The sequence below is a fragment of the Neoarius graeffei genome, chromosome 1, assembly GCF_027579695.1.
Source record: "Neoarius graeffei isolate fNeoGra1 chromosome 1, fNeoGra1.pri, whole genome shotgun sequence".
NCBI lineage: Eukaryota > Metazoa > Chordata > Actinopteri > Siluriformes > Ariidae > Neoarius > Neoarius graeffei.
In genome coordinates, this window is record NC_083569.1 from 81,591,737 (window position 1) to 81,605,574 (window position 13,838).

Here is a 13,838-nt window from a genome sequence, read left to right on the forward strand (position 1 = left end):
GGTAATGGATATTTCACTGATAATAGATACTTCACTGGTAATGGGTATTGCACTGGTAATTTATACTTCACTGGTAATGGGTATTGTACTGGTAATGGGCATTTCACTGATAATAGATACTTCACTGGTAATGGGCATTTCACTGGTAATTTATACTTCACTGGTAATGGGTATTGTACTGGTAATGGATATTTCACTGATAATAGATACTTCACTGGTAATGGGTATTGTACTGGTAATGGATATTTCACTGATAATAGATATCTCATCTCATTATCTCTAGCCGCTTTATCCTTCTACAGGGTCGCAGGCAAGCTGGAGCCTATCCCAGCTGACTACGGGCGAAAGGCGGGGTACACCCTGGACAAGTCGCCAGGTCATCACAGGGCTGACACATAGACACAGACAACCATTCACACTCACATTCACACCTACGGTCAATTTAGAGTCGCCAGTTAACCTAACCTGCATGTCTTTGGACTGTGGGGGAAACCGGAGCACCCGGAGGAAACCCACGCGGACACGGGGAGAACATGCAAACTCCACACAGAAAGGCCCTCGCCGGCCCCAGGGCTCGAACCCAGGACTTCTTGCTGTGAGGCAACAGCGCTAACCACTACACCACCGTGCCACCCCTGATAATAGATATTTCACTGGTAATTTATATTTCACTGGTAATGGGTATTGTACTGGTAATGGGTATTTCACTGATAATAGATATTTCACTGGAAATGGATATTTCACTGATAATAGATACTGTATTTCATTGGTAATGGGTATTGCACTGGTAATAGGTATTGTGATAAGTATTTCACTGGTAATGAATATTTCACTGGTAATAGGTATTGTGTATAGGTATTGCACTGTTAATGGGTATTGCACTGGTAATGGGTATTGCACTGGTAATGGATATTGTGGTAATAGATATTGCCCAATAGAGGATAATGCAGTTGATAATAGATAAATAACCATAAGTATAAATATTGCATAAGATGTGAATAGATTGACACGTTATTGATTATGGTGTGTGTGTGTGTGTGTGTGTGTGTGTGTGTGTGTGTGTGTGAGAGAGAGAGAGACTTTAGAGCAGAGTTCAGTGTGGTGATAGATTTGACATCGAAACTGTTTTTGAATCTTGTGGTGCGTGATTTGATTGCTCTGTAACGCTTGCCTGAGGGCAATTTGAACAACTGATGGGCGGGGTGGGACGAGTGTGTTTTCTGCAGGCAGCGGGACGTGTATATGTCCTCAAGAGCAGACAGCTGCATGTTGATGATTTTATCTGCAGTCTTTATGACTCTTCACAGTGCCTTCTTATCTGCTGCAGAGCTGTTCCCATACCATATCAAGATGCCGTGTGTGAGAACACTCAATAGTACAGCGGTAGAAGGACATCAGCAGCTGTTGGAACAGATTGCTTTTCCTGAGAATTCTCAGGAAATATAGTCTTTGTTATGCTTTTTGAATGAGGCAGGGTGTGTTGCATGTCCACGTCAGGTCCTCTGATATGTGTGAACCCAGGAATCTGAAACTGGAAACTCTCTCCACCTCCTCTCCATTTACAGTATGCTCAGTGGCAGATGAACATCCTGATGTGTTCTGAAATCAGCGATCAGCTCCTTGGTCTTTTTGGTATTCAGAGCCAAGTTGTTCTCAGCACACCAGTCTGTCAGCCTCTGAACCTCCTCTCTGTAGGCAGCCTCATCCCCTTCAGTGATCAGTCCCACCACTGTTGTGTCGTCTGCAAACTTTAAGATGGTGTTTGTAGGCATTTTTGCAATGACGACTTTCATTTTATTTCATGACATTTCAAACGTAGCTCAGACTTATGAATTGGCATTATTGGACAACCTGAAAAAATACGTAAACAACTGAATTTCAATCGAAGCTGACTTACAAACTAGTTTCATCATTTCATCGACATCCAAAACATTTTTAAAAAAAAAACTAATTTAACATTAGAAGTTTTGATTTTAGATGCATAAAGTCCATGTACGTACCTTTAACAAAATAACTGCTGCAAACACAAGCATGTGGACTCTCGATTCCTTTCGAACACAGCAAAAGGTTTGCGTGCCGTTCTTCATGGCGTCTTTTTGAGATGTTTTTCGTTCTTTCACCCTTGTGCACGACTTCTTTCGGTATCCTGTAAGACCTTTTGTTTTTTTCTCGATTTGGTCGGTTTGAACATCCAAACACAGAGCAACAATGTGGTATATTTGAAGGCGAAACACAAGAAATGACTGACTGTAAATAAATACGATGCCAACCCGTCAGCTGGAAATCTGAATACATAATGAGGCGGATCACTACCAGAAGTGACGGCTAGTGCAAACCAAAAAAAATCCTCTTTAATTGTCTATTCTTCATTTGCATGTGATGTCATAGCTAATTAGGCATGAGGCTTTGAACCGGAAGTGGGCCATGTTGGAGGATACACGCAAACTCTCACGGTGCACATTTACTATTGAGGTATTTCACCCACGTGACCAAGTCATGTGATGCTGCCATTTTGGACGGCACGGCTCGAATCAGTTTGAATGCGAGGAAGGCGACAAACGAAAAACATAAAAGAAAAAGGAGCGAGATGCAGAAAACACCTTCACTATCCAGCGACGTAGGGCATTTACAGGGCGAGACATTGCCCGTTATAAATTTGCTGTTACCAGGCAATGACCAAGAACTGTATTATTAGGGTCAGTGTAGTTGTAGCAGTGTATTAGCAGCTAGCTGTTAGCACTAGCTAATGTCAACAACAACAGTAGCTAGTATGTTACTGTAGCAATGTTTACGTTCAGTCATTTGGATGACTGTTAAAACCTTTCAGTCTCAAGTTTTTCCTTTACTGGATTTACTAATTTACTGAGCTAGCGCGCTCGGGCAAGCTGGGAGCTAGCGCGCTAGCCGGCCGGCGCGCGCTAGCCTCGGCCGGCAGCCGGCGCGCTCTGGCTCAGTAAACTAGTAAATCCAGTAAAGGAAAAACTTGAGACTGAAAGGTTTTAACAGTCATCCAAATGACTGAACGTAAACATTGCTACAGTAACATACTAGCTACTGTTGTTGACATTAGCTAGCTTGACATTCAAAATGGCGGACACCGGGGCGTCACGTGACCCTGTGACGTCAGGTGAAATACCTCAATAGAAGATATCCTCGAGAGGTCGTTACACTCAAGAATTCCTTTTGTTTCTTCTCTATGCCGACTCTTTGTGCTGTAATTGGATGCAAGCACAACTCCATTCGAGACGAGGGGACTTAAGTTCTTTAGAATTACAGCAATTATAAATAATCAAGGAGAAAAAACAAGAGAGTTGTCCACGGAGCGTAGACGTCACTGGCTGTCCAAAATAACTCGGGCTGATCTCAGCGATGTGAGAAAGCAAAAACCACACGAGTCTACAGTGAACATTTTATCAATGGTACAAGTGCTACGAACTAGTTCTTAATGAAAGATCGCAATATATAAGAAATATCGGATCATTTAATAGCCTGGTCATGCAGAAACTCGCCATGATCATCAAGCGTGTGATCCGAAAATCAAAGGCTTCTACGATTCTTTCATTTTAAACAGAGCTGTATATAATTTATGATGCTTTTATTTTGCTTTTCCTTTCCATTCAGGAAACCTGCTGATCGCTACAATTTTACGGCTCCAGACTAGGTTCCAACACAAAATACACTACCGTTCAAAAGTTTGGGGTCACTTTGAAATGTCGTTATTTTTGAAAGAAAAGCACTGTTCTTTTCAATGAAGATCACTTTAAACTAATCAGAAATGCACTCTATACATTGCTAATGTGGTAAATGACTATTCTAGCTGCAAATGTGTGGTTTTTGGTGCAATATCTCCATAGGTGTATAGAGGCCCATTTCCAGCAACTCTCACTCCAGTGTTCTAATGGTACAATGTGTTTGCTCATTGCCTCAGAAGGCTAATGGATGATTAGAAAACCCTTGTACAATCATGTTAGCACAGCTGAAAACAGTTGAGCTCTTTAGAGAAGCTATAAAACTGACCTTCCTTTGAGCAGATTGAGTTTCTGGAGCATCACATTTGTGGGGTCGATTAAATGCTCAAAATGGCCAGAAAAATGTCTTGACTATATTTTCTATTCATTTTACAACTTATGGTGGGAAATAAAAGTGTGACTTTTCATGGAAAACACAAAATTGTCTGGGTGACCCCAAACTTTTGACCGGTAATGTATGGGCCACAACAAAATCAAAGATGATACTAAAGTGAGAGCGCAGAAAGAAACGCAAAATTATTGAAGAATCTTCCCAAACAATCACAGAGTCAGTCGAACAAGATTCATGTCAATCCACTAACTCAAATACTGCAGCCTCCTCGCCCGGTGAGCGCTCTTTTATAACTAAATATGTCATATACTAGTGTGTTAGATACCTATCTATGTATAAATGTATACTGTTCCTACTCATCAGGTGACATTGGGCATACCTAACGACCTGTGTTTTCTCTCTCTTTCTCTATTCCGCCCCCCGTCTGTCCCTCTGAGTTACATGTCAATCCTGAGACCGAGGTGCTGACCTCTTCTGCTCCTCGGACCTGCCTGATCCAACCTGATGCCCTACATCTGGTTGGAGTCTCATCACATCGCTCCTGTAGAGGACGGCCCCATACGGACAGTTGAACGTCACACCTGGAGGACGCTCTGGACGCTTACAGTAATGCTTTTATGGCTGCGGACTCCAGTTGTCATGAACATCAACAAAACAGACTTCATGTTAAAACTGTTATGGTCACGTTGTCTGTTGTTGCCCAAATGAGGATGGGTTCCCTTTTGAGTCTGGTTCCTCTCAAGGTTTCTTCCTCATGTCATCTAAGGGAGATTTTCCTTGCCACCGTCGCCACAGGCTTGCTCATTGGGGATAGATTAGCTCATGTTTAAAGTCATTCAAATTCTGTAAAGCTGCTTTGTGACAATGTCTATCGTTAAAAGCGCTATACAAATAAACTTGAGTTGACTATCTTTTGAAGCAGTCGAAATGATTGTTTTTAAAATAGATTTGAGAAATGACCACAAGCTTCCACATGGAACTCTCTTGGAAGGGCCATCCCGTGAGTTAAAATAAGTTGAATAATTTATCTTATCGCTTGGAACGCTGTTTACAGGCACTATATCGTTTGATTGTACACTACCGTTCAAAAGTTTGGGGTCACCCAGACAATTTTGTGTTTTCCATGAAAAGTCACACTTTTATTTCCCACCATAAGTTGTAAGATGAATAGAAAATATAGTCAAGACATTTTTCTGGCCATTTTGAGCATTTAATCGACCCCACAAATGTGATGCTCCAGAAACTCAATCTGCTCAAAGGAAGGTCAGTTTTATAGCTTCTCTAAAGAGCTCAACTGTTTTCAGCTGTGCTAACATGATTGTACAAGGGTTTTCTAATCATCCATTAGCCTTCTGAGGCAATGAGCAAACACATTGTACCATTAGAACACTGGAGTGAGAGTTGCTGGAAATGGGCCTCTATACACCTATGGAGATATTGCACCAAAAACCACACATTTGCAGCTAGAATAGTCATTTACCACATTAGCAATGTATAGAGTGGATTTCTGATTAGTTTAAAGTGATCTTCATTGAAAAGAACAGTGCTTTTCTTTCAAAAATAAGGACATTTCAAAGTGACCCCAAACTTTTGAACGGTAGTGTATATCCTCCAACATGGCGGTGGTCAATGACGCAAGCAGTTTGGGTCACGCGGTTGCAAACGAAGAATAGTGGGTAAACTATAACCTCTACAGTTTCAAAACCCTTAGATTGGCATCGTACAGCACTTTTACTATTTTAAATTCTGTGACTAAATGTCTTGGAATGTGTTGGATGATGGAGCTTATTAACACACTAATGGACACAAATAATTGCTTGCAGCAACCGTTTCATTAATCAGTCAATGATCCAACAATTTGTTGCCTCATTAACCATAGAGGTGTGTGTGTATCTGCGCGTGTGTGTTTACTCATAGATCAATGGAGGCCGCAGTAAACAGTGAGTAGTAATCTCTCGTCTGGATGTCTGTGTACGCAGGTTCCTCTGAAGGTCTCTGTGTCTACAGGACGATCATGGGGCTCCATGTGTGAAGTCAGTCTCCCCCATGCAGCGACCACACACGCTTCTGTTTGAGCCCGCTTGGAGGTTTTTCAGTGCCCCTGTGTGTTTCTCTGCCCAGTTCTTTTCCCTGGATCATTCACTGCCTCGTTGTGTTTCTCATTTTCAGGATCTCACTCTGTCAGTCTGTCTTGTTTTTATTATTTTCTTTCCCCTCTCATTTCTTCTCTAGGTCTTTCTCTGAGCTGAAACCCATCGCCATGGTAACTGGGCTGCTGCAGCTCCCGGTTCTTGTTCTTCGCTTGCTGTATCCGGGGGCAACCGTAGGCGCCTAGACTGGATTGCGCCAGTTTGTGTCTTTCTCTTCCTTCAGGCATTTGTTTCCTTTCACCATTACTAGTCCTTTTTTGTTCTGCACTCTGGGTTCTACCCATCTCTTGTCCAGTCCGACTTTCTTACCATCATATTTTTTTCTTTAATGGTAGAGATGGATAACGCGTTCATCAAGCTTTTGTACTTGTTACCAATTTAACTGCTGTCTTAACAGTTTTAGCAGCCTATTATTCTTTATAGTTTAGCAATAAATATTCCGATTTCAGCCAAGTGAAAATGTTATTCATTAAATTCCTGAGTGCAGCTTCTTGATAACTGCAATTGCGTTATTGTTACCGTAGTGGAAGATAAAGGCAAGAGCACAGATGAACAGTGTGATGGCAAGGGGCCTGGAATGTTAAGTGCTATTATGTTAAATAAAATTTCTGCTTTCTCAGGTTAAGACGTGAACCCAGTGCCACATCTGTCTCGTTTTTATAACCACTGTATCCTGTCCTCATATACACACACGCAAAATTCAATGCCAAGCAGTCTGTCCCGGTTTCCCAGTCTCGCACAGGTGTTGTGTCCCTAAAGTCCCTTTCAGTAGACCCCTTATAAACACACACAGACATTTCAATAATCCTTTTAATAAGCGTCCCTCGGTACCCACCTCCCCTGAACCCTGTGCCTTTTGGGGTTTAGAACCACTCATGATTGTTTCCTCGTTTAAAAATGCCATGATTACTCTGGGAGATTTTCTAAAAGCCATTTCGCAATAGATAATAATGTGCCTATGAACTCACATCAACACAATTATAAATGCATTGTGAAACGCTACAGTACATGATTATTCATAATGCTCCATTTCAATCCGGATACCTTTAAAGCTATAAAAGAGTTTCGTTAATTTTACGCTCCATGACGTGAATTTAAAAAAACTACAGACGCGAATACAAGCTTAATTGTTTTAATTAATACAATATGTACAGCCATTTCTTTTGTAATGCAGGATCTCATTTACATCTTTACAATGCTCCTGTTTGTTAAGCAAAAGAAAAAAAAAAAGTCATAGTTACAGCAGTTGCAGGAGAAAAAAAAAAAAAAAATCACATCAAAAAACAAAACAGCTAAAGGAACTGAGGCATCTTTATAATGACAGACCCTGAAGGATCCAAGTGATCACTGCAGCCACACGGAGGTTTTTTTTTAGTAAGGCCTTCGCCTGTCAAAGCCATCTTCTCTACCCCTCCCCCCTATTTACCCCTTACTTGGCCTGCTTATTGGCATATTAACACACTTGCCAAGCACACAAACCCGACCCCATGTTCCAGGTGACCTGCTCCCTTGAGTGGTTGCATATAATTTTATCTACTGTGCTTTAAGTGGGCTTGTTTCCATAGTGACAGTCAGCCAGGAACTGGACCAAAAAGACAGAAATCCATGGGTTACCAGCGCTGATGTATAAAGAGGATTTTCTCGCATCCCTGCCAACCAGTACAGGTACAAAAAACCGTTCAAAAGCACCACTCGAATCACAGGAAACCGAAAAGGAATTTTCTTCAGACTGGAAATTGTTCAGCTAACTGCGATGAAATGCTCTGATAAAATACTGGAGTTTATCTTCTGCTTGCTACAGCAGTAACGTTTTTACTGCAAATATCAAAGATCTGAATACGCTGGGTACTGAGGAGATGTTCGTCACTCTGAAAGCTGTTCTCACGTCAGTGTGTGCTGTTAGCTGTGAAGTATAATTGTGTCTCAGTTTGCAGGTCAATGTATTTGTAAACATCCAAAGATATCTTTTTTTCGTTATAAAAGGATCACAAAATATCCCTATTTACAGTAAATTACACTTTACAACTTTACACTTAACAAAATGCTTTTAAAAAGATCAAAAAAATGTCTTTGTTCTTATGAAAAAAAAAAAATCATTCTTCCCCCATGTTAAACTGTGCATCGTTTGGTTAACATGTTGCTACCGTTCAACATTCAAGAGCTTTGAGAGTTCACTTCCCTTCGTTTTCAATGCTGAAAGAGATATTGTCGAGATTTCGGTGCTGACCAAACAGATTAGATCCTGGAACAGCTTTCAGAGGGCGTGGAGCATCTATACAGCGAGCTTGAGCGGTCACATCTTTCCATGGGCTGCCAAACTGTACAACAGGCTAGTTTATCATCATTCGTCTTCACATTTAGAAAAACATTAATCACAATAGAGAAAAAAAGAAACAAAAAAAAAAAAAAGCAGTTTAGAGTCATGCCCTATAAATCTCTCAACCTGCCAGTGGTAATTCCCACCATCAGTACAGCATTAGGGCTAGAAAACGAATGCAGCATTTTCCCGTTTGAATTCGTTACTTTCTCACGTGCATTTTATTGCTCAGTTTGATGGCACGAGGGCTTGATCTCCAAATGATTTCCAAGTGCACCAAGAACACCAAAATACGAAATAAAACGCAGCAAAAACCACCTTTGGCAAATTCAGCCTTATGGGGGAGGGGGAAAAAAAGGTTTCTCGTGAATACATTTTTTATTTATCATACATTTGCATATGGTACATACTTGCTGTTAGCAAAAAAAAAAAAAGCAGTAAATATAACCTCAAAATAAATTCAGAAAAATAAAAATACTATTTGTTACAAGTGCTTCTGCATTCTTGGCACCTCCAGCCACAATCAAGAGTGCTTTTAACCAGAAGAGTAAATCGGGGAGGTAGGAAGGGGGATCCAGCGTTAGCTCGTACCCTCCAAAGAACCACGCTGTGGAAGCAGGGGCACTCGAGGCTCTCTTCCACTGTAAATCCCCCCCATCCTTTTCCAAGTGGAACATTCCTGTAGCAGCCATCTTCTCATGCAGGTCACAGGTCTTCTGAATACTTCGCAATAATCAGTCATTTCCAGACACTGGATATTTCTGTACAAAAGACACGCTTGAATGCTGAAAAGGGGGGCTGGTGGTGGTGAAGGGGCACGTGGGGGGTGAGTTGCTTATAAAAGTTTCAATGATTCAATAAGCAGGAATTCCTTTTTGAACATTGTAAAATGAACATCTGTTAATCTTATAACTGATAATGAACTCTAGCCATTCTTTTAAAAAGCTTTCCACAAATGAGAACATTCATCCATCCATCCATCCTTGAACTATTACAGCTGTCATTGTGTCATAATCCTGGAATCTTAGCAGCACGCGTACGTTCTCGTCCAAAAAACACGTCAAGTCAAATTATTTTAACCTTTCACACGTGCAAGACTTTTCCTTGCTTGTGCAAAGCCCAGGAACACATCTAAAGACTTTACCATGTTATACATGAAGCAGTCATTAGCTATGTTTGCGTCATTGGACTTTTTTTTTTTGCACTTAACACATACGGCTGACAAATTAGACCAGCATTAAAGCAGTATTTAGTGATGTTCAGCCTGGATCTGTCAAGAAGCGTATACATTACAACTTACCACATCTGACATGTACGGAACAACAAACACTCAACTCTCAGACAACCTGACGTGTCCGCAGCGAACAATGCACATGGACCAACATCCATACCGTGTGTATAGGTGAGTGTGGGATTCAGGTTCAAGTAAAGATTGAAATCACATACTGAGATTTTCAGTACGTTCTAGTAAAGGAGCTACATGCCAATTTCATTTAACGTTCATTACCATCATACATCACCGCTGATCTCAGAGTGAAATCAACCATCTATAATTGGGTCAGTCATATACAGTAGGGCAAAAAAGGATTTAGTCAGCCACCAATTGTGCAAGTTCTCCCACTTAAAAAGATGAGAGAGGCCTGTAATTTTCATCATAGGTACACTTCAACTATGAGACAGAATGGGAGGAAAGAATCCAGGAAATCACATTGTAGGATTTTTAATGAATTAATTGGTAAATTCCTCAGTAAAATAAGTATTTGGTCACCTACAAACAAGCAAGATTTCTGGCTCTCACAGACCTGTAACTTCTTCTTTAAGAGGCTCCTCTGTCCTCCACTCGTTACCTGTATTAATGGCACCTGTTTGAACTCGTTATCAGTATAAAAGACACCTGTCCACAACCTCAAACAGTCACACTCCAAACTCCACTATGGCCAAGACCAAAGAGCTGTCAAAGGACACCAGAAACAAAATTGTAGACCTGCACCAGGCTGGGAAGACTGAATCTGCAATAGGTAAGCAGCTTGGTGTGAAGAAATCAACCGTGGGAGCAATTATTAGAAAATGGAAGGCATACAAGGCCACTGATAATCTCCCTCGATCTGGGGCTCCACGCAAGATCTCACCCCATGGGGTCAAAATGATCACAAGAACGGTGAGCAAGAATCCCAGAACCACACGGGGGGACCTAGTGAATGACCTGCAGAGAGCTGGGACCAAAGTAACAAAGGCTACCATCAGTAACACACTACGCCGCCAGGGACTCAAATCCTGCAGTGCCAGATGTGTCCCCCTGCTTAAGCCAGTACATGTCCAGGCCCGTCTGAAGTTTGCTAGAGAGCATTTGGATGATCCAGAAGAGGATTGGGAGAATGTCATATGGTCAGATGAAACCAAAATAGAACTTTTTGGTAAAAACTCAGCTTGTCGTGTTTGAAGGAGAAAGAATGCCAAGTTGCATCCAAAGAACACCATACCTACTGTGAAGCATGGGGGTGGAAACATCATGCTTTGGGGCTGTTTTTCTGCAAAGGGACCAGGACGACTGATCCGTGTAAAGGAAAGAATGAATGGGGCCATGTATCGTGAGATTTTGAGTGAAAACCTCCTTCCATCAGCAAGGGCATTGAAGATGAAACGTGGCTGGGTTTTTCAGCATGACAATGATCCCAAACACACCGCCCGGGCAACGAAGGCGTGGCTTCGTAAGAAGCATTTCAAGGTCCTGGAGTGGCCTAGCCAGTCTCCAGATCTCAACCCCATAGAAAATCTTTGGAGGGAGTTGAAAGTCTGTGTTGCCCAGCGACAGCCCCAAAACATCACTGCTCTAGAGGAGATCTGCATGGAGGAATGGGCCAAAATACCAGCAACAGTGTGTGAAAACCTTGAAGACTTACAGAAAACGTTTGACCTCTGTCATTCCCAACAAAGGGTATACAACAAAGCATTGAGATGAACTTGTTATTGACCAAATACTTATTTTCCACCAGAATTTGCAAATAAATTCTTTAAAAGTCAGACAATGTGATTTTCTGGATTTTTTTTTCTCATTTTGTCTTAGTTGAAGTGTACCTATGATGAAAATTACAGGCCTCTCATCTTTTTAAGTGGGAGAACTTGCACAATTGGTGACTAAATACTTTTTTGCCCCACTGTATTTAAGTTATTCCACGAAATCGAGTCGTACATGAGCTGATAGCCGATGAGGCACGCAGCACCGAGCCGGCTATAATCCATGTATGACAAGATTGAGTGGAATAACGGTTTTATTCCATCCACATTCACTGGATTTTGAGAGCGCTTTTTTTTTTTTTTGCAAATTCGATAAAAACTTTATATAAAACGTCCAACAAAACCATTTCCGCTTAGAATGTAAACAAGCCGGCGAAATGACTAGCAATTTGTGAAAAATGTGATAATCATTGGGGGGGTTCTTGTTTTCAAATAGAGTTTTATTTCGTCCTTGGTTGGTTCAGCAACACACGCCAGTATTTTCTTTTTCTCTATTGACGGTATACGAGCTGATATCCTAGTAGTAGAGTCGCCAATCAGAGCGCATTGTGAATGCGGATAGAGTAATTTTAATACATTTTCAATTACCAGACTTGCAGTAATGCCAAATTGGGCGACACTGAACAAATACTTCAAAACGTATTGATGCAAGCATTCTGTCGTTTGTTTAGCTTCGTATCAACACCTATACCTGGTCCTCATCACTTGCTTAATTTTACATGCAGCTCCTTTATGTGGATTGTCACCTAGAGTCATCAGGAACTGTTCTATGTAACCCACACGAGCCCAATTTCTCCGTCTCGCTTTCTTTTCTTCAGGTTGTCAGAGTTAAATCTGTTCATCATGGTGCCAACACTCCAAGTTTAATGCATATGGCATGTATATGGCCCTGTTTAAGGGGTTTAGTTTTAATAACTGACAGCTCTGCTATTCATTTGCTCATTTATAGATTTCAACTTGCCCGATTTCTTCAGGTGAGTTCTCCTGGCGTTTACACTGAGAAGCTCTTTTAAATGTCTTAATGTAATATAATGCTGCATTTAGCTGGGTGTTTTTTGGGCTTCTAACAGTAAACAGGATAATCTTCACCCCAGTAGTAAAAGGTTAAAAAAAAAATTAAAATGTTTACGTTGAACATTAACAAAAATAGAACTCCACTGTTAAGACATCAATTTGATAGATCATGTTTTCTTCAACATTTTTCATTCAAAGTCATGTTTCATGCAAAACAGTAGTTTCTTTTAACAAAGACGCACATTGTTATATGTCCAGCTAAAAAAGAAGCTTGTTCTACATACTGTATGTTTTTTTTTTTTTAATTTTTTTTTTTTTAAAAACAGTTACATCACTTCCAGGGCAGGCACCGTACGTACAAACCAGGTACAGAGGCATGCCACATATTTGCATTGCTTTTGCATTCTACTTTTGGCAGCTGTGATGTCATCGAAGCAGCGGGTCGGTAGGTACATCCCTTACGTCATAGACTCGACCTTTTTGTGATCAAGCCATCATGACCGAACATTTTGTGCTGCTACTATAACATGACAGAGGGGATTTTAGGAGTTGTACAAGCTCGAATGGAGATAGAAGCAGCGCAACAAGACTCGGTGGCGCATGCAGAGTTGGGGTGGGGGCTGAATGAGTGGGGTTCGGGTGTGGGAGGGTCTGGCCCAGGGCTGCAGTCAGCTTCATGGTTGGGGAAAGTTAAGGGAAATCAGTAAGGGTCAAGTTGTTTTTTTTTTTTTTTTGTTTGGTTTTTTTTTTCTTGCACTACGTTACTTGGTTTTAATCACATTTAGTTTACACAGGAATATTTCACAAATGAGGCTCGTTGTGGCTTGTATCTCTCCCATTGCTGGTACTTTCATCGGCGAATAGATATGGTGAGAGATTCAGTTATATCCATCATAGATATGTAGTCAAATGTTTCACATTTACATGTTCCATATTTATGTAAAATATAAACGTTTGTACATTATACTGAATATTTACGCAGTAAATTTGTCAAATCCAAATTTGTGCTCAGATTTTATGTCTGACCAACCAAACGTCATCCGACGCAGCGAAAATCGACTCCCGTTGCATTTATTAATACTGCAGTAGGATCAATTTGCATCGTTTAAACTTGCAAATTGGAACGTTTTAATGGAAATGATCAATTTGTAATGGGGAAGGGGTTTTAATATTAATGTTAATCGCAAATCAAATTTCACTGACTGCAAATTAATACCGTATTAATCTAGGTCCAATTAGTCCCAATCTGAAGTAGTAGATAC